General features: G+C 42.4%; 1 protein-coding gene and 1 long non-coding RNA gene across 3 annotated transcripts in view; both read left to right on the top strand.

The window, feature by feature from the left end:
• The window catches only part of C1QTNF7 (C1q and TNF related 7), a 135,619-nt gene that overhangs the window by 82,429 nt on the left and 30,614 nt on the right, over positions 1-22,576 (top strand). The window lies entirely within an intron of this gene.
• On the top strand, positions 150-15,628 carry LOC120861766. Its single transcript, XR_005720600.1, has 3 exons — positions 150-162; positions 1,011-1,012; positions 15,233-15,628. It is a non-coding gene; the product is annotated as an uncharacterized LOC120861766 (long non-coding RNA).

The following is a 22,576-nucleotide window of genomic DNA, read 5'->3' on the forward strand; positions in this document are numbered from 1 at the left end:
TGCTGGAGTTTAGGGAAATGAGACTAGAGCCAAGATCATCAGCTCTAGGCACAATAGTAAATCAAAGATGTCATCCTCTCTTCTTAGAGAATGTCTAGGATTGCACACTCATTTTTTAATTGTGGCAAAGAGAAATACTTTATTTAAAAAAAGAAGAAGAAGGTATTTACAGACGGCAAATGGCAGGAAGACTTGAAGACAACAGTTTCCATGGCTCTTACAGGGTTAGATGATCAGGAGAGCCCATCAGAAATCAGCCAAGTTTGTTCAGAGGTAGTAAATATTGCTGTCAACGGCACTAAATTCAACGCACAAGAAGATATATGAAAGTAAGCAGAGAGAAACAGAAAAGGGCTAGGTTTTATTGTTTCGTTTCCTGGTGAACACAGGAAATCTGAAACCCTCTGCAACAAGAGACGTTCCTCTGCAGAGTCTACAAGATTCCTCCTCCGACACTAGGGAAACCATGAAGCTGGTCAGAGTCCAGGACGGGTGATGGATGGTGTGCTGTGATGCACACCTTTCCTACCAGCCCTTCCAACCTCTTCAGTGTCTGCACGTCCCAACATTTCATGCAGAAATTGCTGGCTTTTCTCTCCCTTTATTAGTCGAAGAGGCTAGGATATGCAGGAATAACAAATACCAGACCTCAGTGGCTTAAGACAGCAAAGTTTATACATCGTTTATTGCTGTTGTGATTATTGCTACATTTTGTTGTTGCCACAATACTGTGATAGCTACAAGCTCATGGGCGATTACAGAGTAGGCACGCAGGGCCTGCCCATCTCCACCATCCTCCTGTATTACCATCATATCATGTGTCTTCACAGCTCACTGTGGAAGGGGAAGAGAGCATGTAGATTTGATCCATGTCACTTCCGCTCATATTTTGCTGGCCAAACAATCCATCTGGCCATGCCTAGCTTTGAAAATGGAGGAAGGGGGTGTCTCCAAAGAGGATAGAAATGGAGATACTGGTGGGCACCAGCGCTGTGTACCTCACAAAGGAGAAGTCGGAACATCTGTGTAAATATACATTGTGAAAATCTGTCTCCACATTGCAGACAGCTGCAGGGGAAGGGAACAGCAAATAAATGAAAAGGAACCAGGAAGACGCGCCACGTTTGTTGTTTAGGAAAAGTCTCTGGTTAGGAAATCCTGGTTGGCATGCAACGGGGTAAGTAGGTCAGAGGAGAGACAGCCCTGGAGTCATAGCTGTAGTCTTTCATTATGAGCTACACTGACCCTCTGGAGACCAAAGTCTGAAGAAGACAACTCACCAGGGCCTGTTGGGTAGAAGGGCAGAGACCATAACCAAATTTTGAGCCCAGTTAACCATGCCCCCTGTCCCCCTTCCACACAACTGTCGATCAAAAAGCTAGGTGCACCTATTCCTATTTGAGTAACACCAAGAAATAAACCAGGAAGCAAGGACCCCAGCATGGGTATTGCAAGAAGAAGGAAGAAACGAATACAGAAGGCAGATGACAAACATATATGGCACAAATAATCTGTTCCAGAGAACAGAGTTTAGTCCTCGTCTGTCTTCAAGGAACTGACAGTACAGTTTTTCAGAAAGAAAGTTCAAAGAAGCACTAGAAATGATCAAACGAGAAATAAGAAGGAAACCAGTTGAAAAGTGAGCTGGTAGAACTCAGGAAATAAATGGAAGATGAAAAATAAAGCAATTAGAAAGATGAAACAACTTAGAAGTGACAGAAAATAGATAAATACTGTTGAAAGCACAGGCCAAGCAAGTGAAAGAAATCACACAAAATGAAATAGAAAGAACAGTGAGATATAAATGATGACAGACGAGACAATACAAAACTGACGGACACAAATTGGTGTTCTGAATGGGGGAGGGGGCGAGAAAGGAACAAGAATAAACTTAAAAGACTCTTAAAATAAAAAAAAAAAAATAACTACATCTCTAGATTTAAAGCATACACCATATGCTAGGGGCAAAAACGTAGAGTTGGGAAAGTAGGGATATGCACTGTGAGGACACTGACGTTCAAGGGGAAGTGTTCCATCTGCATCGTGCAAAGAACAGAAATCACACAATTTTTCTCAGTCCCGTACAACACTCGACACAAGAAAACAGAATCGCATCTACCCGTTCTAAGGGAAGAAGGGTGACCTACGAGCTTTGCACTCAGCCAAATTCTGCTGTGACTATAAAAGAAACAGGCGAATGTTCTTAAGCATTCAGGAATTCAAGGACTATGGTAACAAAGCACTTCTTGAGAAATAGCTGATGATGAAATCCAGAGTACAAGGCTTGATTCAAAGTTAAACACCCAGGCGTGGAGAAAAGGACAACAGTAAGCATTGGACTCATTTAATCACAGAATTGAGGATAAGGAACAGTGAGAATCCGCTGGCAGAACAGAATCTAAACATGATAACTCTAGGCAATCCAAAAATAATAATGAAACTCACCAAAAATCAGGAGACTGGAGATAGAAGGGAGCAGGAAGTACATAAAATCCTCCCCCTTCATGGCAGAAAGTAATTATGTATCATATAAAGTGGAAACACACAAGAGTTTGTTTTTTTTTTTAAGCAAAATAATAACAAGCTCTTTATATTTTCTCAAAATTGTCTTTGAACCTTAGAAACATCTTTTAGGCATTAATCTCAGTCGTTATGAACAAGTGTTTATCGGAAGTTCAACATTCCTTCAGTTCAATCCTAGTTTATTTTTCTTCGGGTCATTTCAAGTAGACATTAAGTTTAGCATGGAGATCACAGACTCCAACCCACAGCACTCAGGCTTCCCAAAATGGGCTCAGTAATTGTCTCAATTTAACACGCATTGAATTATTTGGAATTTTAATGATTTGCATATTATCCTGGGGAGTTACTAACGGAGTCAGCGCCCACTTTTTCTCAGTGATAAATGCATCAGTTAGGAATGCGTTGGCTGCAATCAACAGCATATCCAAGGAACCATCAGCTTAAACTAGGGAGGGTTTTTATTTTTTCACATAACAAAAAGTCAGAGGGTCGCTGGCATAGGTTCAGCTGCTCATTAAAGTCACTGAGACCCAGGCTGCTTCTCTTTTCCCACCACTGCACCCTTAACACGTTATCTTTCATCCCCGAGCCTGTCATCAAGATGACTCTGCACTTGAGACATCACCTCTGTGCTCCTCACAGGACAGGCAGAGGAGAAAGTGAAGAGGCACCAATTGTGTCTGGAGCTTTCATCAGGAAAGCAAACATTTCCAGAATTCTCCATTCAATGTTTTCTTATACCTGATTGGCTAAAATCATGTCACATGTCTCCCAAGCCCAGCTGCAAATGAAGCTATGTAATGGGCTTATATTGCCATCTGACAAAATTGGAATTCTGGCAGCAAAAGTAGATGGGGGACAGATATTGATTTCACAACAGTATCAACCACAAAAAGAAATGTGGAAAGCTCAGGAAACTGAAAATTCAGAAATCCCTGTTCCTTTCTCCTAGCTAATATCTGCTGAGGAGTTATCATTTTCCCTGCTGAGTGTTTTGTTTTCTGGGTAATGACAAAATTGATGTAGGATACATTTTGAACAGAGCAATCTTTTGAAAATTAAAACCAGATTATGTTCCTCTCCTGCTTCCTTCAAGATCTTACCATTAAACTTCAAATATGATTTAACTCCTCCCCATGACCTCCAGGAGAGGGCAATGGCACCCCACTCCAGTACTCTTGCCTAGAAAATCCCATGGGCTGAGGAGCCTGGTAAGCTGTATGTAGTCCATGGGGTTGCTGGGAGTCGGAAACGACTGAGCGACTTCGCTTTCACTTTTCACTTTCATGCATTGGAGAAGGAGGTGGTAACCCACTCCAGTGTTCTTGCCTGGAGAATCCCAGGGACAGGGGAGCCTGGTGGGCTGCCGTCTTTGGGGTCCCATAGAGTTGGACATGACTGAAGCAACTTAGCAGCAGCATGACCTCCAAGACCCAGCATGATGTAGCCAGGCAAAATCCAGCTCATCTTGTTTTGTTCTCACTTCTGGTCATCTTGTGTCCTTCCTGCTGCAGTGTCCTGGTAGTGGCTAATCCTCTGCAGGGCTGCTCATCCACCCAGATTCATAAGTCTCATCTTTGCTCCATTTAGATCTCTAGTCTGTCACTGCCTCCTCAGGGAAGCTTACTTGATCTCCTCCCCAAGACGTGCCATCCTCCTAAGTGTTTTCTAGTCTTCCCAGCACTTCCCGCTGTTTGAGGTTATCACTGGATTTGTTCCATCAACTGATGTCTGCCTTCCACTCTACCGCACCACTCCCCAAGAGCCAGGCCATTTTCTGTTGTATTAGCCCTGTTTTCCCAGAGTCTGGATCCCTGCTTTGCGCATCTTAGGTTCTCAATTGATCTCTATTGAATGAGTAAAAGGATGGACCAGAGTTAAGAGTCCAGACAACAATATTGCCACTTTATAAAAAAAATATACAATGTCAGAGTTGAGAGTTAAGTTTTTGTTTTTAAAACTTTAAACTTTTTATTTTGTGTTGGCGTATAGCCAATTAACAATGTTGTGGTGATATCAGGTGGACAGCAAAGGGACTCAGCCATACATACACATGTATCCATTCTCCCCAAAGTCCCCTCCCATCCAGGCTGCCACGTAACATTGAGCAGAGTTTCATGTACTCTACAATAGGTCCTTGTTGGTTACCCATTTTGTGAGTTAAGTTTTATTGGGGGAAATAAGGACTATAGCCTGGAAGACAGCCTCTCAGATAGCTCTGAGAAACTGCCTCAAAGAGGCAGAAGAGAACGTCAGTATAGATATGATTTTGGTGATGGGGAATACATGCAATCAAGCACATATTTTTCCAGAAAGTTTCTACTAGTCTTGTGAAGCTTTGCTAGTCATGAGGAGCAGTTGTCACTGTGAAGGTTTTGATGCTTTTCTAGATATGAAGGGATGCAAGAATAGGGCTGATACAATCTGCTCCTAAAAATATATAGCTATCTGAAGATCTCTTCTGCCAGTTTTTCCCAGAGCACGAAATGCCTCATTTCTGCTTCTCCACCCTGAACTTATTTTGGGGAGGGCTGAAAATCAGCAGCTACAGCAGCACATGATTTAATCTTGTAGCAGTAGATGCCAGGTGCCCATGGCAAGTGCCAATTTGTAGTTGACATTATCCAGACAAAACCAGCAACAGGAACATGCATTCAGGGTAGCAGATAGGGTAGGAACACAGGGAGAGCCCATAATGGTGCCATAAAAAAGAAAAGAAGACGATGAATAACATGCTCACTGCCCTCAAAGGAGCAAACCTCCACTGCACACAAAACAAACGATCCAGGGGACTCTGCAGAGGGAAGCAAGAGGAAAGGAGGGTGTGGGCTGAGTGTGACAGATGCCAGCTTCAAATTTCCAAACTGGAGAATGGTGTACAAGGATCTCACCAGATTGATGTATTGCAATGTTACTGGCAAAAGCCAAAGTTAACCAAACCATCCAACAATGGGGAGCGAGTTAAGCCAATTTCCATACATACATATAATTTTAAATTACATTGCAGAATTATCTTCTATTATATGCAAATATAATACAAATATAACACAAATATAATGCAAATATAATACGTGAACCGTGAACTTCCAGATGTTCAAGCTGGTTTTAGAAAAGGCAGAGGAACCAGAGATCAAATTGCCAACATCTGCTGGATCATCAAAAAAGCAAGAGAGTTCCAGAAAAACATCTATTTCTGTTTTATTGACTATGCCAAAGCCTTTGACTGTGTGGATCACAAGAAACTGTGGACAATTCTGAAAGAGATGGGAATACCAGACCACCTGACCTGCATCCTGTGAGAAATCTGTATGCAGGTCAGGAAGCAACAGTTAGAACTGGACATGGAACAACAGACTGGTTCCAAATAGGAAAAGGAGTATGTCAAGGCTGTATATTGTCACCCTGCTTATTTAACTTCTACGCAGAGTACATCATGAGAAATGCTGGACTGGAAGAAGCACAAGCTGGAATCAAGATTGCTGGGAGAAATATCAATCACCTCAGATATGCAGATGACACCACCCTTATGGCAGAAAGTGAAGAGGAACTAAAAAGCCTCTTGATGGAAGTGAAAGTGGAGAGTGAAAAAGTTGGCTTAAAGCTCAACATTCAGAAAACAAAGATCATGGCATCTGATCCCATCACTTTATGGGAAATAGATGGGGAAACAGTGGAAACAGTGTCAGACTTTATTTTTTTGGGCTCCAAAATCACTGCAGATGGTAACTGCAGCCATGAAATTAAAAGACACTTACTCCTTGGAAGAAAAGTTATGACCAACCTAGATACCATGTTGAAGAGCAGAGACATTACTTTGCCAACTAAGGTCCGTCTAGTCAAGGCTATGGTTTTTCCAGTAGTCATGTATGGATGTGAGAGTTGGACTGTGAAGAAAGCTGGGCACTGAAGAATTGATGCTTTTGAACTGTGGTGTTGGAGAAGGCTCTTGAGAGTCCCTTGGACTGCAAGGAGATCCAACCAGTCCATTCTGAAAGAGATCAGTCCTGGGATTTCTTTGGAGGGAATGATGCTAAAGCTGAAACTCCAGTACTTTGGCCACCTCATGTGAAGAGTTGACTCATTGGAAAAGACTGCTCCTGGGAGGGATTGGGGGCAGGAGGAGAAGGGGACAGCAGAGGATGAGATGGCTGGATGGCATCACTGACTCGATGGACGTGAATCTGAGTGAACTCCGGGAGTTGGTGATGGACAAGGAGGCCTGGTGTGCTGTGATTCATGGGGTCGCAAAGAGTCGGACATGACTGAGCGACTGAACTGAACTGAACTGATATGCAAATATGAGTAAATGTAGAGTGTGTGACACAAAGGTTCCCCCCCAAAAAATAATGCATAGAATAATGGTAATTTAAAAGAGAGAAAGAATATGTATTTTTCCAGATGTAGATGCCAAAATGATCACAGGATTATTTCTGGGTGGTCTGATTAACAGCTGATTTCTATTTTCTTTTCTGTTGTTGTTTATCTGTATAGTCTAATTTTCCCATGATTAATAGATATTAATTGGGCAATTTTTTTCCTACTTTCAAATAAACAAATCAGGATGCATGCTTTAAAGCCCATCTTAACAGCATGAAGAAGCACTAGGTATCAGAAGGCCTTTCCTTGGAGCAGAACAGCCTGCTGTTAAATATTCTTCCAGGCACACGCACACATTTAAAAGGCTCGGCTGAGATGGGGCAGAAGTGTCAGTAGGGCAACATCAAGGGTCCAGCCAGGAGGTGTCCTTGCAGCACTAGAAGCGAGGGCCAGCAGCACCATACAGACCTGGGAAATAACCCCGAGTCAAAATGTCACTTAGAGTTGCACCTTGTGTCAGACTCCCTTTATCTTCAGAATGTGCAACTCAGGTGTTACCCAGTTTATAGATGAGAATTCTGGAGCTCAGCGAATTGTTCAACATCTTCCAAGAGTAAAAGCTAGACTGATTCCAAAGACCTTGCTTATTTCTGTGCATCAATTCATCTTCATATGTGTCAACCTCTACCCCAAACAAGTGGAAGACCCCTAGTGAGCAGTTTACCCAGTGGAGATCAAATATTTCGTGTTGCTATTCTGTAACTCTTAGTTTGAATAAAATCTAATCAGAGGCAAAATCAAATAAAACAATAACTGCAATGTGGTATCCTGGGTTGGGTCCCAGAAAAGACAAAGAGCATTAGTGATAAAATCTGAACAGTCTGAAGTTTAACCTAAACTAGCTTCCCTAGTGGCTCAGTTGGTAACAAATCTGCCGGCAATGCAGGACACCCGGTTTCAGTCCCTGGGTTGGGAAGATCCGCTGCAGAAGGAAATGGCAACCCACTCCGGTATTCTTGCCTGGAGAATTACATGGACAGAGGAGCTGGGCAGGCTCCCATCCATGAGACTGCAAACAGTCAGACATGACTGTATGACAAATTTTCACTTTTCAAAAAGATGATAAATAGATAGGTAGGTAGAAAAAAGATAAATGAGTAGATGATTAGCTAGCTAGCTAGGTGATAGGTAAATGGTTAGATAGCTAATAGATGGATGTGCTAAGTCACTTCAGTCGTGTCTGTCTCTTTGCGACCCTATGGACCACAGCCTTCCAGACTCCTCTGTCTATGGGATCCTCAAGGCAACAATATTGGAGTGTGTTGCCATTTTCTCCCCCAGGGCATCTTCCCAACCCAGGGATCAAACAGGCATCTCTTATGTCTCCTGCATTGGCAGGCAGGCTCTTCAGCACTAGCACCACCTCGGAAGCCCAATAGATGGATAGATGATAGATTAGATAGATGATAGATAAATGATTAGACAGATATTTAGATAGATAGGTAGATAGTAGGTAAGTGGATAGATGATAGATGGATAAATGGATAGGTGGGTAGATAGATAAAGAGGCCAGTGCTCTTGAGGAATGATGAGGATGAAGAGGGGGCTAATCTAATAAGGTAGAAATCTACCTACTCAATTACCACCACTTCCCTCCATCTCAGCCTCAAAGAGAGCTCCAGGTCTCCCTCCAGACCACTTTGGAAACCCTTGAGCTGGTCCAATCAGCTTACCTTATAAACGAGGAAACAAGCCCGACAATCAGAGTAACATGGTTAAGAGCCCTTGCCCAGCCATTGGCAGAGTGGACTGGAAACCTAGTATGCTGGACTGAATGTTTGTCCTTCAAAATTCACAGGTTGAAGCCCTAATTCTCAATGTGATAGCATTTGGAGGTGGGGCATCTGGGAAGTAGTTAAGTTGAGATGCAGTCACATGGATGGGACCCCCTTGTTAGGATTAGTGTCCCTATAAGAAAAGGAGGAGAGACCAGAGCTCTCTCTCTTCACCATATGAGGACACAACAGGAAGGCATCATCTGTAAGCCAGGGAGGGGCTCTCACCAGGAACAAGCTGTCTAGGATCTTCACTAGGGGCTTCCCAGTCTTAGGAGCTGTGAGACATAAATGTCTGTTCTTTAAGACACCCAGTGTGTGCCATTTTGTTACCCACCAGCTTGAGCTGACCAAGACACCCAGTCTCCCCTAGGTGAGTGCTCCTTCCAGGACGCCAGCTGGGGTCTGAGGACACATGGAATCCTGAGATCATTTTCAGTTCCACTTCTGCTCAGAAACATTTCCAACTAAAATGTACCACTCTAAAACTGCTGGATTGCACAAATCCAAGAAAAGTTGAACTCGTTTTTATCAAACATCTATATTCCCAAAAAACTGTATGCAAGTGAAATATTATTATTTGCTATTAGCTTTTTTTACTTGATTAGGCATCACTGCATCAATGGAACAATAATCCTTAGCCCCAGGCCCTTCATCCAGATTATCTAGAAAGCTTGCTAAAAATCCAGGTTGCCGGGTAAACCTAGATTTTACATCATTAAAACTTAAAAATGGGTCCCTGGTACCTGTATTTATTTAGTGCTCCCTGTTTGCAATGATTTTCTCAGAAAAGACAAACTGGAGAATGAGGAATGAACGTGGAAAGGAGACATTGTCATTATATATGCTTTTATTGTATGAATTTTTCAAACACTGTTGCATGTTGCCTATCTGAAATTAAACTTAAAAATTCCCCTTGCATAGCCACACTAGGGAACCACAGATCTAGTGAGACACCATTGCATCTCGTGAAATTAGAGCAGATGTAGAGAATGGACTTGTGGGCACAGCAGGGGAAGCGGAGGGTGGGACGAATGGAGAGAGTAGCGTTAACAAGCATACATTACCGTGTGAGAAACAGCTGACTAGCGGGAAGCGGCTGTAAGCACAGGAAGCTCAGCTCAGTGCTCAGGGATGACCTAGAGCGGTACGATGGGGAGTGGGAGGGAGACTCAAGAGGGAGGGATATATGTATGCACATAGCTGATTCACTTCACTGTAGGGCAGAAACTAAGACAACACTGTAAAGCAATTCTACTCCAGTTTTAAAAAATTAAAAATAGGGCATTATGCAAAATCAGCTTTAGGGTCTTGGGCAGCCTAGTTCAGTCAAGTCCTCAGTTGAGCTAATGAGCTTAGGAGTCTGACAGCCCAGGTCTGAACCTGCCCCTGACCCAATGAATATTCCCTGTTCTGAGCATCTCATCTGTAAAATCCATGTGGGCAGACCCGCCTAGCACACCTGTGAGAATGAGTGAAAGCAACGACTGTACAGTGCTCAGCACAGAGCTCGGCACACAGCCAGACCGCAGGAAATAATCGCTATTCTTTCTCTTCCTTTTCTCCACAACCCCCGCGCTGGAATGGGGATACTGATATGATCAGAACTGAATTATTTTGGAAAGAAAAGCTCTTCTTTGTCTCATGAAACCAAATCAGTTGACTTTAAGCTAGAAACCTAGCATATGTGCCAAAAAAAGGTCCCCGCCTGCCCTGCTAAGTGCCAATGGCCATGATTTCTCACCCCAGTTTTCTTGTCATCAGTACTGATCTAAGAAATCAGAGCTCTTGAGACATTTTCATTTAGATGAGCGTGAGTGTTTATAATTTTCTTGGGCCTCCTCCATACCGTTTTGAAGCTTTGGCTTATTACATTTTTAAACTAATTCTTTCCCTTAGATATGTAAATAACTTTTATTAGATACTTGGAAAATAAAGAGAAGAGGGGAAAAACAATTCAAAATTTTATCACCTTAACACATGGATGACAATATTTTGGTATATTTCCTGCTAGGTTGCTAATGTGTGAGTTATAATCATAAAAAGTGTTATATCCACACCAAACAAACCTCATCTTCTGATTTTTCTTTTAACAGTGTATTCCAAATATTTTCCTTATTATAACCATACTTTCAACTAACTGCCTGGTATTCCCCTGAGTGACTATCCCATAACACATTTAACAATTCTATTGTGTTACATTATAGTTTATTTTGATTTTTTTTTTGGTTGTTTTTAATGCTTCAATGAACATCTTTCTGTGTAGATGTTTTTATTGAATCAAGAACTATTTCCTTAGGCTAATTTCACACAAATGGTGCCTTCTGTTTTTCAAAAATGAAACTACATTAAAGAACAGTATGAATCTAACTAGATAAACCTAGAGAAATTACAGCCATTTCATGTGAACGTGCTATCTCCCTGGTTTTCAGAGTGATCAGGGGAATTAATTTTTGCAGAGCAGAAACACGGCAGCCTGTGATCTACCAGAGACAAACAGAATTGCAAACAGTTCAAAGGGCAACATTTTATTTGGTCACTCTATCTTCAACATCAATTCTGAATTTAAGAAAGAGACAAAACAGAGTTTTGAGAAATATCAACACCTGTTACCAGTTTGCAACCCTTTCCATACATGAACAAGAACGGAAAGGCACTGCCGTTGGCCCCCGTGGAGAGAAACTCGCTAAGGAAATGAACATATGTGCACGCGCTCGGTCACTAAGTTATATCCAACTCCTTGTGACGCCATGGACTGTAGCCCGCCAGGTTCCTCTCTCCATGAAAATTTCCAGGCAAAGAATACTGGAGCAGGTTGCCATTTCTTCCTCCAGGGGATCTTCCAGACCCAGAAATTGAACTCAAATCTCCTGTGGCTCCTGCTCTGGCAGGTGGATTCTTTCTTAACTGCTGAGCCACCTGGGAAGCCCAGTGAACATATGTACTAACTAAAATCATTTTTCATACCATTCAAACAGCTGGAGAGTTTCAACTAGCACCTTGAAAACAACAGTTCATTCATCCTCCACTATTTCAGGGAGACAGTCATTCATTTCAGTAAGAACTCATTTATTCTAACCATTTTTGTTGATTGAGCACTCACCACGTACATATGGGCTAATATATTTTCTAAACGAATGCTAACTTTCATCCCATTGTATAGAAGGCACACTGAGGCTCAGAGAGACGGTCACATTCTCAAGACCACACTGTTAGTGGGTGTTAGGGTTGAACTTCAAATCATACATTCTAGCTTCAGAAACCATGTTAAGAAGCCCAGCCCCAGAGACCCCTACTCTCGCTGTTGCCTGCTGCTCAGGCCTGGTCTCCTGGTGTCACTCGTGTCCATTTTCTGTCACCGCTGTAACAAATTATCACAAACTCAGTGGCTTAATACAACCAGTTATCAATTCTACAGTCTGGAGGCCAGAAGTCTGAAATGGGTTCATGGCCTGTGTTCCTTTCTGAGGCTCTAGAGGAGCAGCTGTTTCCTTGCCTTTTCTACCTCCTTGAGGTCACCTCCATTTCACCTCTCCTGGTCCCCTTCTCCATCTTCAAAGCCATCGAAGCATCTTCTCCCTCCAGTTCTGCTTTCCTCTGCCTCTGTCTTCACATCGCCTTCTCTCTACATCTCTGACCCCCCTGCCTCCTTCTCAGGACCCTTGCAATGAATGACTCAGTGGCCGATGAACTTAATCACATCTGCTAAGCCCCTTCTCTGTATTCACAGGTGCAGGGGGTGAGGACGTGAACATCCTTGGGGGACATTATTCAGCTTACGATCAGTAATGAAAGCTAAATGACAGTTGGAAAAGTCACAAGTATACCTGCAGAGTTATTCTTCAGGAGATGACACAATCGGGGAAAGCTGTCGAATGTAGGATTCCAGTGGTCCCAGCAGAAGCAACAATAGGAGATGGAGAGAGTGTAAAAAGAGCAGGTATCACATTACTGTATATAAAACAGGTGATCAACAAGACCTACTGTGAGGCACAGGGGACTCTACTCTTTACTCTCTGATGACCCGTGTGGGAATGAGTGGCCTTATGTAAACTATTTACTTTCCTGTATGGCAGAAACTAACACAACACTGTAAATCAACTATGTCCAATAAAAATTAACTTCAAAAAACTTTTTAAATAAAAAAGAGCAGGTATCTCAGTTTTGAGCACCCACTAGGATCCATGTACTTCACTTCCCTTAACCTATTTCATCTTCACAACAACACGGATGGGGAGTATCCTTGTCCCCGTAATAGAAGTGGAAAAAAAAAACTGAGGCTCAGAGTAGTTAAGTGACTCTCCTGAGGTCACACAGCTAGCAATGGTGTTGGGCACCAGGCCTGTGATTAGGACTCAGGTGACTCTGACCCCAAAGCCCAGGTGTTGTTCATTCTGCCCTGACAGTTGACACCAAAATTTATCAAAATGAACATCGCCAGCAACGAGGATCTAACAAGGGCAGCCCTCTGTGCACCACCCCTCTGTCACCCACTTCCTTATTATTTGTCTATGTCTTTATTATCTATCGCTCCACGAAGGTAAGGATCTTGTCTGTTTCTGACTGCTGTCCCATCAGCTCTGTGACAGGCCAGAACAGAGCAAACACTAAAGAAATATTTCTGTGATAATTAATAACAGTCCTTTGATGCAGAGATAACCAGTGTGAGCAAACTCAACCACTTACAACACGGATAGGATGCTAAAAATTAACCAAAACCCCCCATAAGAGTTCTCAGCTGCCAAAATAAACAGCTCTCAGTCCAAGTTAATGCTCTATCTCTTTGGGAAACCCCTGGAGACCTAATGCAGAGCCTGTGCTCTCATTCTGAAAAGTGATTTCTAACCAATTTGTTGAGCTTTTTATCACTCTACTTCCTGCTTAAAAGGATACCCTTCAGTTATAGTCAAAATAGCAAAGGAAGGTTATCCATCTAAAACACAGGAGCCAAATGAACAAGGTAACTGTACTTCAATGTTATAATATTCAAGAGACACATCATTAAACTTACAGCCTCTGCTGATGGAGACACAGATCTGAGAGGACTAATTCATGACATTTTCCTCAACCTGACAAGTTACCAAGCTTCAGCTCCAGCATTTGTGTGATTCACTCAGCCCCCTGCACAATGGACCACCTCAGATATGAGGTTCCATGCTCTCAAATACGCACAACTAGAATGACCCAGACTCACAGAGATTATGTTCTTTCACACATAGAGAACTGTGTCTTATGGTCAAGTCATGTGCATTCGTTTATTGTAAACTTTTGATTCTGCACGCAGGTATAATGGCCACTGCCTTCATAATTCACACTTTGACTTCAAATGCACATCCTTCATGGCAGCTCTTCATTTCTTTTCTATCTATCTCTTTCCCCGAGGGTGCTACAACCTTATTCATGACAGATCCATGACTTAGTTATCTTTGAATCTCTAATCTTAGTGATTGGCATTTGTCTGTTGGCCAAATGGATAAGTCTCTTATTATTAAAAACAAATCCCTGATCATTAGGAATGTCAGAAAATAGAGAAAGGTAGACAGCAACAAACACAGTTCCAGATCATAAAAAAAAAAAAAAATTCTTACATTTCTTTCTGATCTTTTTTTAAAATATAGAATGTTTTTTTCTTTCTTTCTATTTTCTTCCTATAAAATCTTATGCATGCATTTCTGTGTTGGAACTTTCTTACTAAACATTACAACATAAGCATTGCCACATGCCATCTCATGCTTCTGAACCCTGATGAAGATAAAGAATTGTCTAACATGTTTCTTGGAGGCACAAAATAATTTAATGTCATTGAGCACATTATTAACCACAATTCTGGTGCAATCCAAAGGGAATTTCACCTGCATTCCAACTATTATAAATCAGGCTTCAGATCTTCAGCTCTCTGGAAAAATCCCTTTGTCTCACCTCCTCTACCTTTCAGAATCCATGACCCAAATGAAGATGCTGCCATGATTTCTGGGTATGGTGAGCAGGAACAGCCATTCAAATCTATCCCTAAAACCCTCCAGCAGGAGTTTTTTGGTAAAACGTGGTGTTGGGCACTTCTGGTTCTAGTACTATTCTTTTGAGGCTTTTCCTATTAAAATAAATGTTTTCATGAACTTACAAAATGTGTTAGTCATAACCATCACACAGTTCCAGTCGATGATTAAAAAACAAACTAGGTTTGGGAAAAAATTCAAGATGCCTTCCATACTCCAAATTTGTTCCTAGTAAACAGAGAACAGGGGCCAATGCCTTGAAACTAAACATATTTTTATGAAACCAAACACTATAAAACACGAGTGAGTGTACACTTACATCACTCAGGCCCCTAAGATTAACAGACACGCTGAAAGCATTTGCTTCACACTTCTCAACTGAACAAATACATCGTTTCACAAAACAAATCCAAAATCGTGGCCTTTCCCAGATGCCTAAAATTCAAGACCCTTTGCTCTCAAATTCATCAGTGAAGAAGTGTAGAAGAGAATTTGGGACTTTAATCAAATGTTTAAATCTGGTATCATGAAGAGAAAAAGTTAAAATTATACATTAAGTAGGATAAAATACACTGAGGTAAATATCTGCAAATGATCTTTTATATTATCAACTTTCTATTTCTTTGAGAAAAAGGACTTTCTTATCATCTACACAGGATACTGGCCGTTGTGTGGGCAAACTGAGTTTTTGTTTCTATGTAGTGTTCATTGCCTTTGTAAAAACCAAAAGGAATATGCTTATTGCCCCTCATAGAAAGCCTGAAAAACACATAGAAATAAAGGTAGAAAATACAAATCACCCATAACCCCTCCACAGGCACATTAGTATTTCAGAATTGAGGCATCTCATGTTTTTGATACATATATTATTTTGCAAATCAAAATGAGTGTTCTAACACTAGAGACAGTATTTGGTAGCCTACTCTTGTTTTATTTGAAATAAATAAGTTCCCTATAGCTCAGACAGTAAAGAATAGCAACCTACTCCTGTATTCTTGGCTGGAGAATCCCATGGACAGAGGACTCTGGTGGGCTACAGCCCATGGGGTCACAAGGAGTCAGATACAACTGAGCAGCTAACACTACACTCTTTTTTTCTTTTCAGTAATAGATTGTGATCATTTGCCTCTGTTATTAAATGTTCTTACAGAACATAGATTTTAATAGCTGCAAAGTGGTCCTCTTGCTGATGCACCATTGACTTAACCAATCTATAATTGTAGAAAAAAGTAACTTCTAATGAGGAAAAACAAAGGTATCTCATTCTATGATCATCATCATGACATGTATAGCTTTGCCTACAATTTTTCTAAATTAAGTCCTAAGAGTAGAAATGTCGAGACAAAGGTTGTAAAATTTCAGACCCTTTGTATATCTTTGTCAATATAAATATGGTACCACTAAGTGTATCACTTCATATTTGCACAAACAACCTATGAACAACCCTGCCTCCTGGCAGGTCTGGATTCTTTGCATCTTTACCAAGCTATTGGACTATTAGAAAATGTACCTTGTTTTGCTGCCATTCATTGATCAAATGCTGACTCAGCACCTTCTACATGCCAGGGGTTTTCTCAGGCTGGAGGCACTGCAGTGAACAGAGGCTCTCTCTTTGAATCCCATCCCTGTCTTGCTCCCCTGTTCCCCTGAGAATGGTTCTCATCTGAGCCTTCATCTTCTCAGCTACAGAATGCAGGCAAATGCAGCCTACCCAAGAGGTGGCTCTGAAAGTTAGCCATGTTGGCACGTGTTCAGTGGTGGGGTCCAGGAGGGGTCCTGGGGGCTCTCAGTAAGTGTTGGTGCCTGAACCCCGCTCCCCTACAAGCCTGAGCACCACCAGCTCTTTCCACGCCATTGGATTTGGCTTCAGTTGAGGAGACTCAACCTTCCACTCATGTGCCTGGGTGCCTTGACAGCTCCTCTTCCACTGGAAAGAAGAGAGGCTAGTGGTGGGAAGCTGATCGCTGCCATTGGTTAGGTCTCACCTCAACCCTGCATTCATCCTGCGACAGAAACTGTGGCCACAACACACAGTGTGAACTCCCTCCTTTTACACTGAAGTCAGAGGCTTTGACGGAAAGAGAATTGGGCTGAGCTGTGGCCAACTCTGCTTCTTGCTCAGCTGCTGCACTGTCTTTAAGCTCCATTTCCCTATATGAAAGAATTTCCAGCAACCACTTAAGGAATGGCAGATTATTATTTTTTTTTTGCTTCAGACCTTTTATAAAGAAATTTAAAGATTATTTATAAAGAAATAAAAAATGATAGGTTTAGCTAAAATCCCATTTTTGATCCTTTTCTTGCTCCTTGGTTAACTACTAACTGGAAGCTAGTACATTTCATTCCAATGCATGTTTTATCAAGGTGAAACTTACATAACTTAAAATTAACCATCTTGATTCAGTGGCATCCACTGTGTTAACAATGTTTACAGCCACCACTTCGATCAAGATCTGAAATATTTTCATCATCCCCGGAGAAATCTCTGAACCCATTTAGTAGTCATTCCCCATGTCTCACTCCCAACTCCAGCCCTTGGCAATTCCCAATCTGCTTTCTGTCTCTATTAGTTTATCTATTCTGGATATTTCGTACAAATGAACTCATATAATACATGGCCTTTTGTGTCTAGCTTCTTTCAATCAGAACAGTGTTTTCAAGGTTCATCCATGTTGTAAGAAGTATCAGCACTCCATCCCTTTTAATGGCTGAACAATGTTCCATTGAATGTTGACACTGTCTAATTAGGTTTGGCTGAGTACCATGCCTCCCCCCAATGGCTCAGCTGGTAAAAAAATTCATTTGCAGTGCAGCAGACACAGGAGACACAGGTTTGATCCTGGGTCAGAAAGATCCCCTGAGGAGGAAATGGCAACCCACTCCAGTATTCTTGCCTGGAAAATTCCAAGGACAGAGGATCCTGGAGGGCTCTAGTCCCTGGGGTCACAGAGTCAGACATAACTGAGCAATGAGACATGCGTTGAGTGCCATGTACACCTACTTGGTGCCTCCTGCCCTGGGCCGGGTTGTCTAATGTGATGGCAATCCAAGAAAGGCCCTGCTTTCCTGATGGGTACACCTGGGGGAGGTGCAAGCAGGAAGTGTAGCTGGGTGACACACATCGGGTCTTTGTCACCAGCACACCTGGATTCCAGCCTTGGCTCTACACCTCACAGTTACATGAGTGTGGACAAGGCAGTTGGCACTGTATACCTTTGCTTCCCCATGTAAAATGGAGATGAAATAGTAACCACCTCATATGAGCTTGCTGAGCCTAGTTCATAAGATGATACAAATAAATCTTTGCTCAGAGGTGGCACACAGTAAATGACCCATTCAGCACATTTTAAAAATGTTTATCAACCACCGACCATGCTCTAGAGTAGGGATACAGCCGTGAACAGAAAAATAAACACCAGATAGCTCACAGCCCAGAGAGGAAGCAGAGGAGATAAGACGCAGAGCTTCACCCCTGTGACAAGAGGCTGATTAGAGAGTGAAGTCCTGTGGGAGCAGAGAGACAGTGCTGGGGCCAGCTGGTATTGAGGAGTGCAGTAGGGGCTTCCCCCAGGACACCCTGTCTGATCCTCCAGGACTTAAGCATATGTTCAAAAATCTCTCCTTTTCTCTATCTCCTACCACCACAGTGACCAACATAACCATCTCTTGCCCGCTTATCTGCATCAGCCTCCCAACTGATCAGAAATCTCCCCAGCCCAGCCCCCTTGGGCCCATTCCCCACACAACTAGAGCCTCGTTTTCAGCATGATAGAGATTATAGTTTCCTCCTGACTAATGGCTGACATTGCTCCTATAATAAAAGTCAAGCTTTTCAAGCTCTGAAATGACATCACCTTGCCTATTTCTCTGACCTTTTCTCTTGTAGGCTATCTTATCATATAAGCTCCAACCCGCTGTCCTTTTATTTCCTAGAGTTCCCAAAGCCCTCTCCTAATACAAGACCTTTATACATGCTTGTCTCCCTTCCTGGAAGGCTATTTTCCTGTCTTTACCTACTGAAGTCACCCCTAGGAATCCTCTTGAGTGTTAGAGTTGTCTGCCTTGATCCCTCAAACTAAAGTAGTTTTCCTGTTTTTCATCTCTGTCACCAGCCTCTCTTCTTTTGCTTTGTAGCTCTTGCTGTCTTCAGCATACGTAGCTACTAAAAGGGGGCAGTAAAATATAGTGGCTAAGAGTCTAAGACTGTTCAACCTCAGATGAGAAACTCACCTCTTACAGCTTTTTCCTGTATAAAATGAAAATACTGGTAACAGTAACTACCTTCCAAGGTTGTAAGAAGAGGAAGTGACTGAGTGTTGACCGATGCCTAGGCACAGAGTTGAATATTAATGAAGATTTTTTGAATGAATGTGGGGGTGAATCAGGCAAGGAAACAGAGAGAAAGATCTCACAGGTTGAAAGAGAGGAGCAATGTGCAAAGTCACAGAGCATGAAGAGAATCAGCTGTATACAAGGACTAGAGTGGGCTTGTCCACCCCCCACCCTGAGCACATGGCCAGTGGCTGGTCCTGGGGGTGCTGGATAGATCTCCATGGAATGAGTCAACTGCCTGGAGTTGGCAGAGCCAGATTCCAACAGGATCTGGAAAAGAGACGGGTTCTAAATAGCCTCTTAGCTGAGGGAAGGCCAGGTTGAAAGGCCTGATTAGGGTGAAAGTCATGGGTAGGTCCAAGTCAGGATAGAACCTTGAGATGAGGGCCAGGAAGGCCTGACACTTTGAGTGCAGAAGACACAGAAATGGAGTCTACCTCCCTGGTCACGTGATTCCTCCCTGGTCACATGATTCCTCCCTGATCATGGGACTCTTTGAGCAAGGATCCCTAGAAAGCTTTGTAAGAGTGTCCCATACTACCAAGACCCCTTAGAAGAGGAGTCTTGGGGACTTAAGGTCTCTGGTGCCCTTAAGCTCTGGCCATACCAGGGGCAACTGTTCAGTCCCAACACAAAGCTGCCGCTGGTGTCTTGCTGGTGCTGTCTACCGGAGGGATAATGAGAGGGCTTCAATCAGGCTTTGAGCCTCATATCTCATCTGCCCAGATGGATGGAGTGCCCACTGTGTGCCCATCATGGGACTCAGTTCAGTTCAGTTCAGTTCAGTCGCTCAGTCGTGTCCGACTCTTTGCGATCGTGGGACTAGTTCTACAAAATTACAAAGACCAGGGCTTAGCCCCAGGCTGAGGTTGTGTAAAGACTCTGGGGCTACCCAGCCCAGAGAGGGTACAATTACCAACAATGCTGTGAAGCAAATTTGGACTTTCTCTCCACAAAACACACCTCTAGGATTGAGTCTCAGTGGAGGTCAGATTTGCTGACCTTTAGCGTTACTTCCAAATGAGAGATTCTTGGCTCTGCCTGTGTTCCAGGGACTATCAGTGCCTGGCTGTGAAGGGGCTTACATTCCCGTGCCTTTGTTTTCATAAAGGGATGGGGCAGTATAAATTCACACAGCCTTTTGGAAGGCAGTTTGTCAGCATGTACCAGGAGAGACATAAAACATCCAAAATTTTTGACCCAGTAATTCCATTTCTGGGAATCTATCCTAAGGAAATAATCCTAAATAGGGATGAAGGCTTTTGCACAAAAATTCTCAATATAATCACATTTATTATAGGAAAAAATGGAAACAGTTTAATTGTCTAATAAAAGGGGGCAGAGATTAAGTGATGGTACAGTTTCTTGATGGATATTCTTTGGCTGTTAATGGTTCCAAAGAATAACAGAGGAGAAATGCTTGTGATATAATACTGGGTCAAAGAAAAAACAAGTAGATGACCCAGCAATCCCACTTCTGGGTATTTATCCAAAGGAAAGGAAAACAGGATCTCAAAGAGAGATCTGCCTTTTCATGTTCTTGCAGCACTATTCACAGCAGCCAAAATATGCAAACCACCTAAGTGCCCATCAAAGGTTGAATGGGTAAGGAAGAGATGGTATACATAATGAAATATTATTCAGCCATTAGAAAGAAGAAAATCTTGCCATTTGAGACCACATGGATGGAACCTGAGTGCATTTTGTTGTTGTTAAGTCGCTAAGTCATGTTTGACTCTCTGCAACCCCATGGACTGCAGCACACCAGGCTTCCCTGTCTTTCACCATCTCCCAGAGTTCACTCAGACTAACGTCCATTGAGTAAGTGATGCTATCTAACCATCTCATCCTCTGTTGCCCCCTTCTCATTTTCCTTCCATCTTTTCCAGCATCAGGGTCTTTTCCAATCAGTTGGCTCTTTCCATCAGGTGGCCAAAGTATTGGGGCTTCAGCTCAGTCCTTCCAGTGAATATTCAGGGTTGATTTCCTTTAGGATTGAATGGTTTGATCTCCTTGCTGTCCAAGGGACTCTCAAGAGTCTTCTCCAACACCACAGTTCAAAAGCATCCACATTTATTGAGGACTTTAATAAATAGTACCCACTTTCCCTGCCAGAGCTTTATGGAAACTGAGAAATAAACAAAGCATTGTTGGCATTCACATTGTGGAAATAAATGAAGACCAAGTGAGAAGGACAGGCTATTTATTCAGAGCTTGCTCTAGCAAGGGAGTCAGCTACCAACACTCAAATTTTGGCAGAGATTCAAAGGCTGGCAGAGAAGTGGAAAAGTTTGTGGTGGGAGACAGAGGGGGCTTCAGGCATGCCCCGATTGCATAGGAGAGTTGCAGGTGGGGTAATTAGAAGTGGGGCATCCTATGTGACTGGTTGCAGTGTATATTTGGCTTTCTCTGGCTGGACTTTAAGTTGGAAGTAGAGATAATAACTATGGAAGCTGTCAGTTGTTAATCAAGTTCTGTACATTTGAGGATGACTGTTGCAGAGGTTATTGTGTATTTCCTGGATTGTTACTGGAAATAGCAGTCTGACTTCCCACGAATCTAGCATATAACAGACCGGCTTTCTTGGCTGTCATGGTAGGTAAGAGGGTTGGTTTCCTGGGCAGGTTGCCTCAGGTTGTGGGTCAAAGTCCATTGTAAATATGGTCTGGCCATTCTCCATATATTCACAAAAAAATAAAAACTTTACCCTTAATGTGCAAAGAAATAAAAACTTCGCCCTTGCCTTACCCCATATAAAAAAAATTAAAAGGGATCATAAACCTGAATGTAAAAACTAAAACTGTAAATTTTCTAGGAGGATACATTTGTGACCTTGATTTGGGCAAAGATTTCTTAAATAGGATATATAAAACTAACTATAAAAGAAAAAAGTTCATAAACTCTATTTGAAATGCTTATCTTCAAAAGACATAGTTAATAAAAGCAAATCACGGACTAGGGAAACTATTTGTAAAGCACACATCTGATTTATATCTAGATATATAAATTTTTACAACCCATGATAAACAGATAACCCAAAATGAAAAAATATTTTAAATGATTCTTCCACAAGGAAGATATACAGATGGCAAATAAGTACGTGAAGAGATGTTCGACATGATTAGGGAAATGCAAATTACAACCACAGAGCAGTGCCGTTTGGACATGCGTGCTAAGTCACTTCAGTCGTGTCCGACTCTGCGACCCCATGGACGATAGCCCTCCAGGTTCCTCTGTCCATGGGATTCTCCAGGCCTGAACACTGGAGTGGGTTCCCATGCTCTCCTCCACGGGATCTTCTCGACCCAGAGATCCAACCTGTGTCTCCTGTGACTTCTGCATTGCAGGCGAATTATTTTCCACTGAGCCACCAGGCAAGCCCAGTGAAGTGCCACTGTACACAAATTAGAATGGCTAAAATTTGAATGCAAAACCAGTAATACCAAGTGCTGGCAAGGATGCGGAGATAAGAACTTACATCCATTGCCGCTGAAGTACAAAATAGCATAGGCTCTTCGGAAACCAGTTCAGCAGTTTCCTATGAAGTTAAATATACACTTAAGGTTCAGTTCA

Source organism: Oryx dammah, unplaced genomic scaffold (assembly GCF_014754425.2).
Source record: "Oryx dammah isolate SB20612 unplaced genomic scaffold, SCBI_Odam_1.1 HiC_scaffold_3, whole genome shotgun sequence".
Classification (NCBI taxonomy): Eukaryota; Metazoa; Chordata; class Mammalia; order Artiodactyla; family Bovidae; genus Oryx; species Oryx dammah.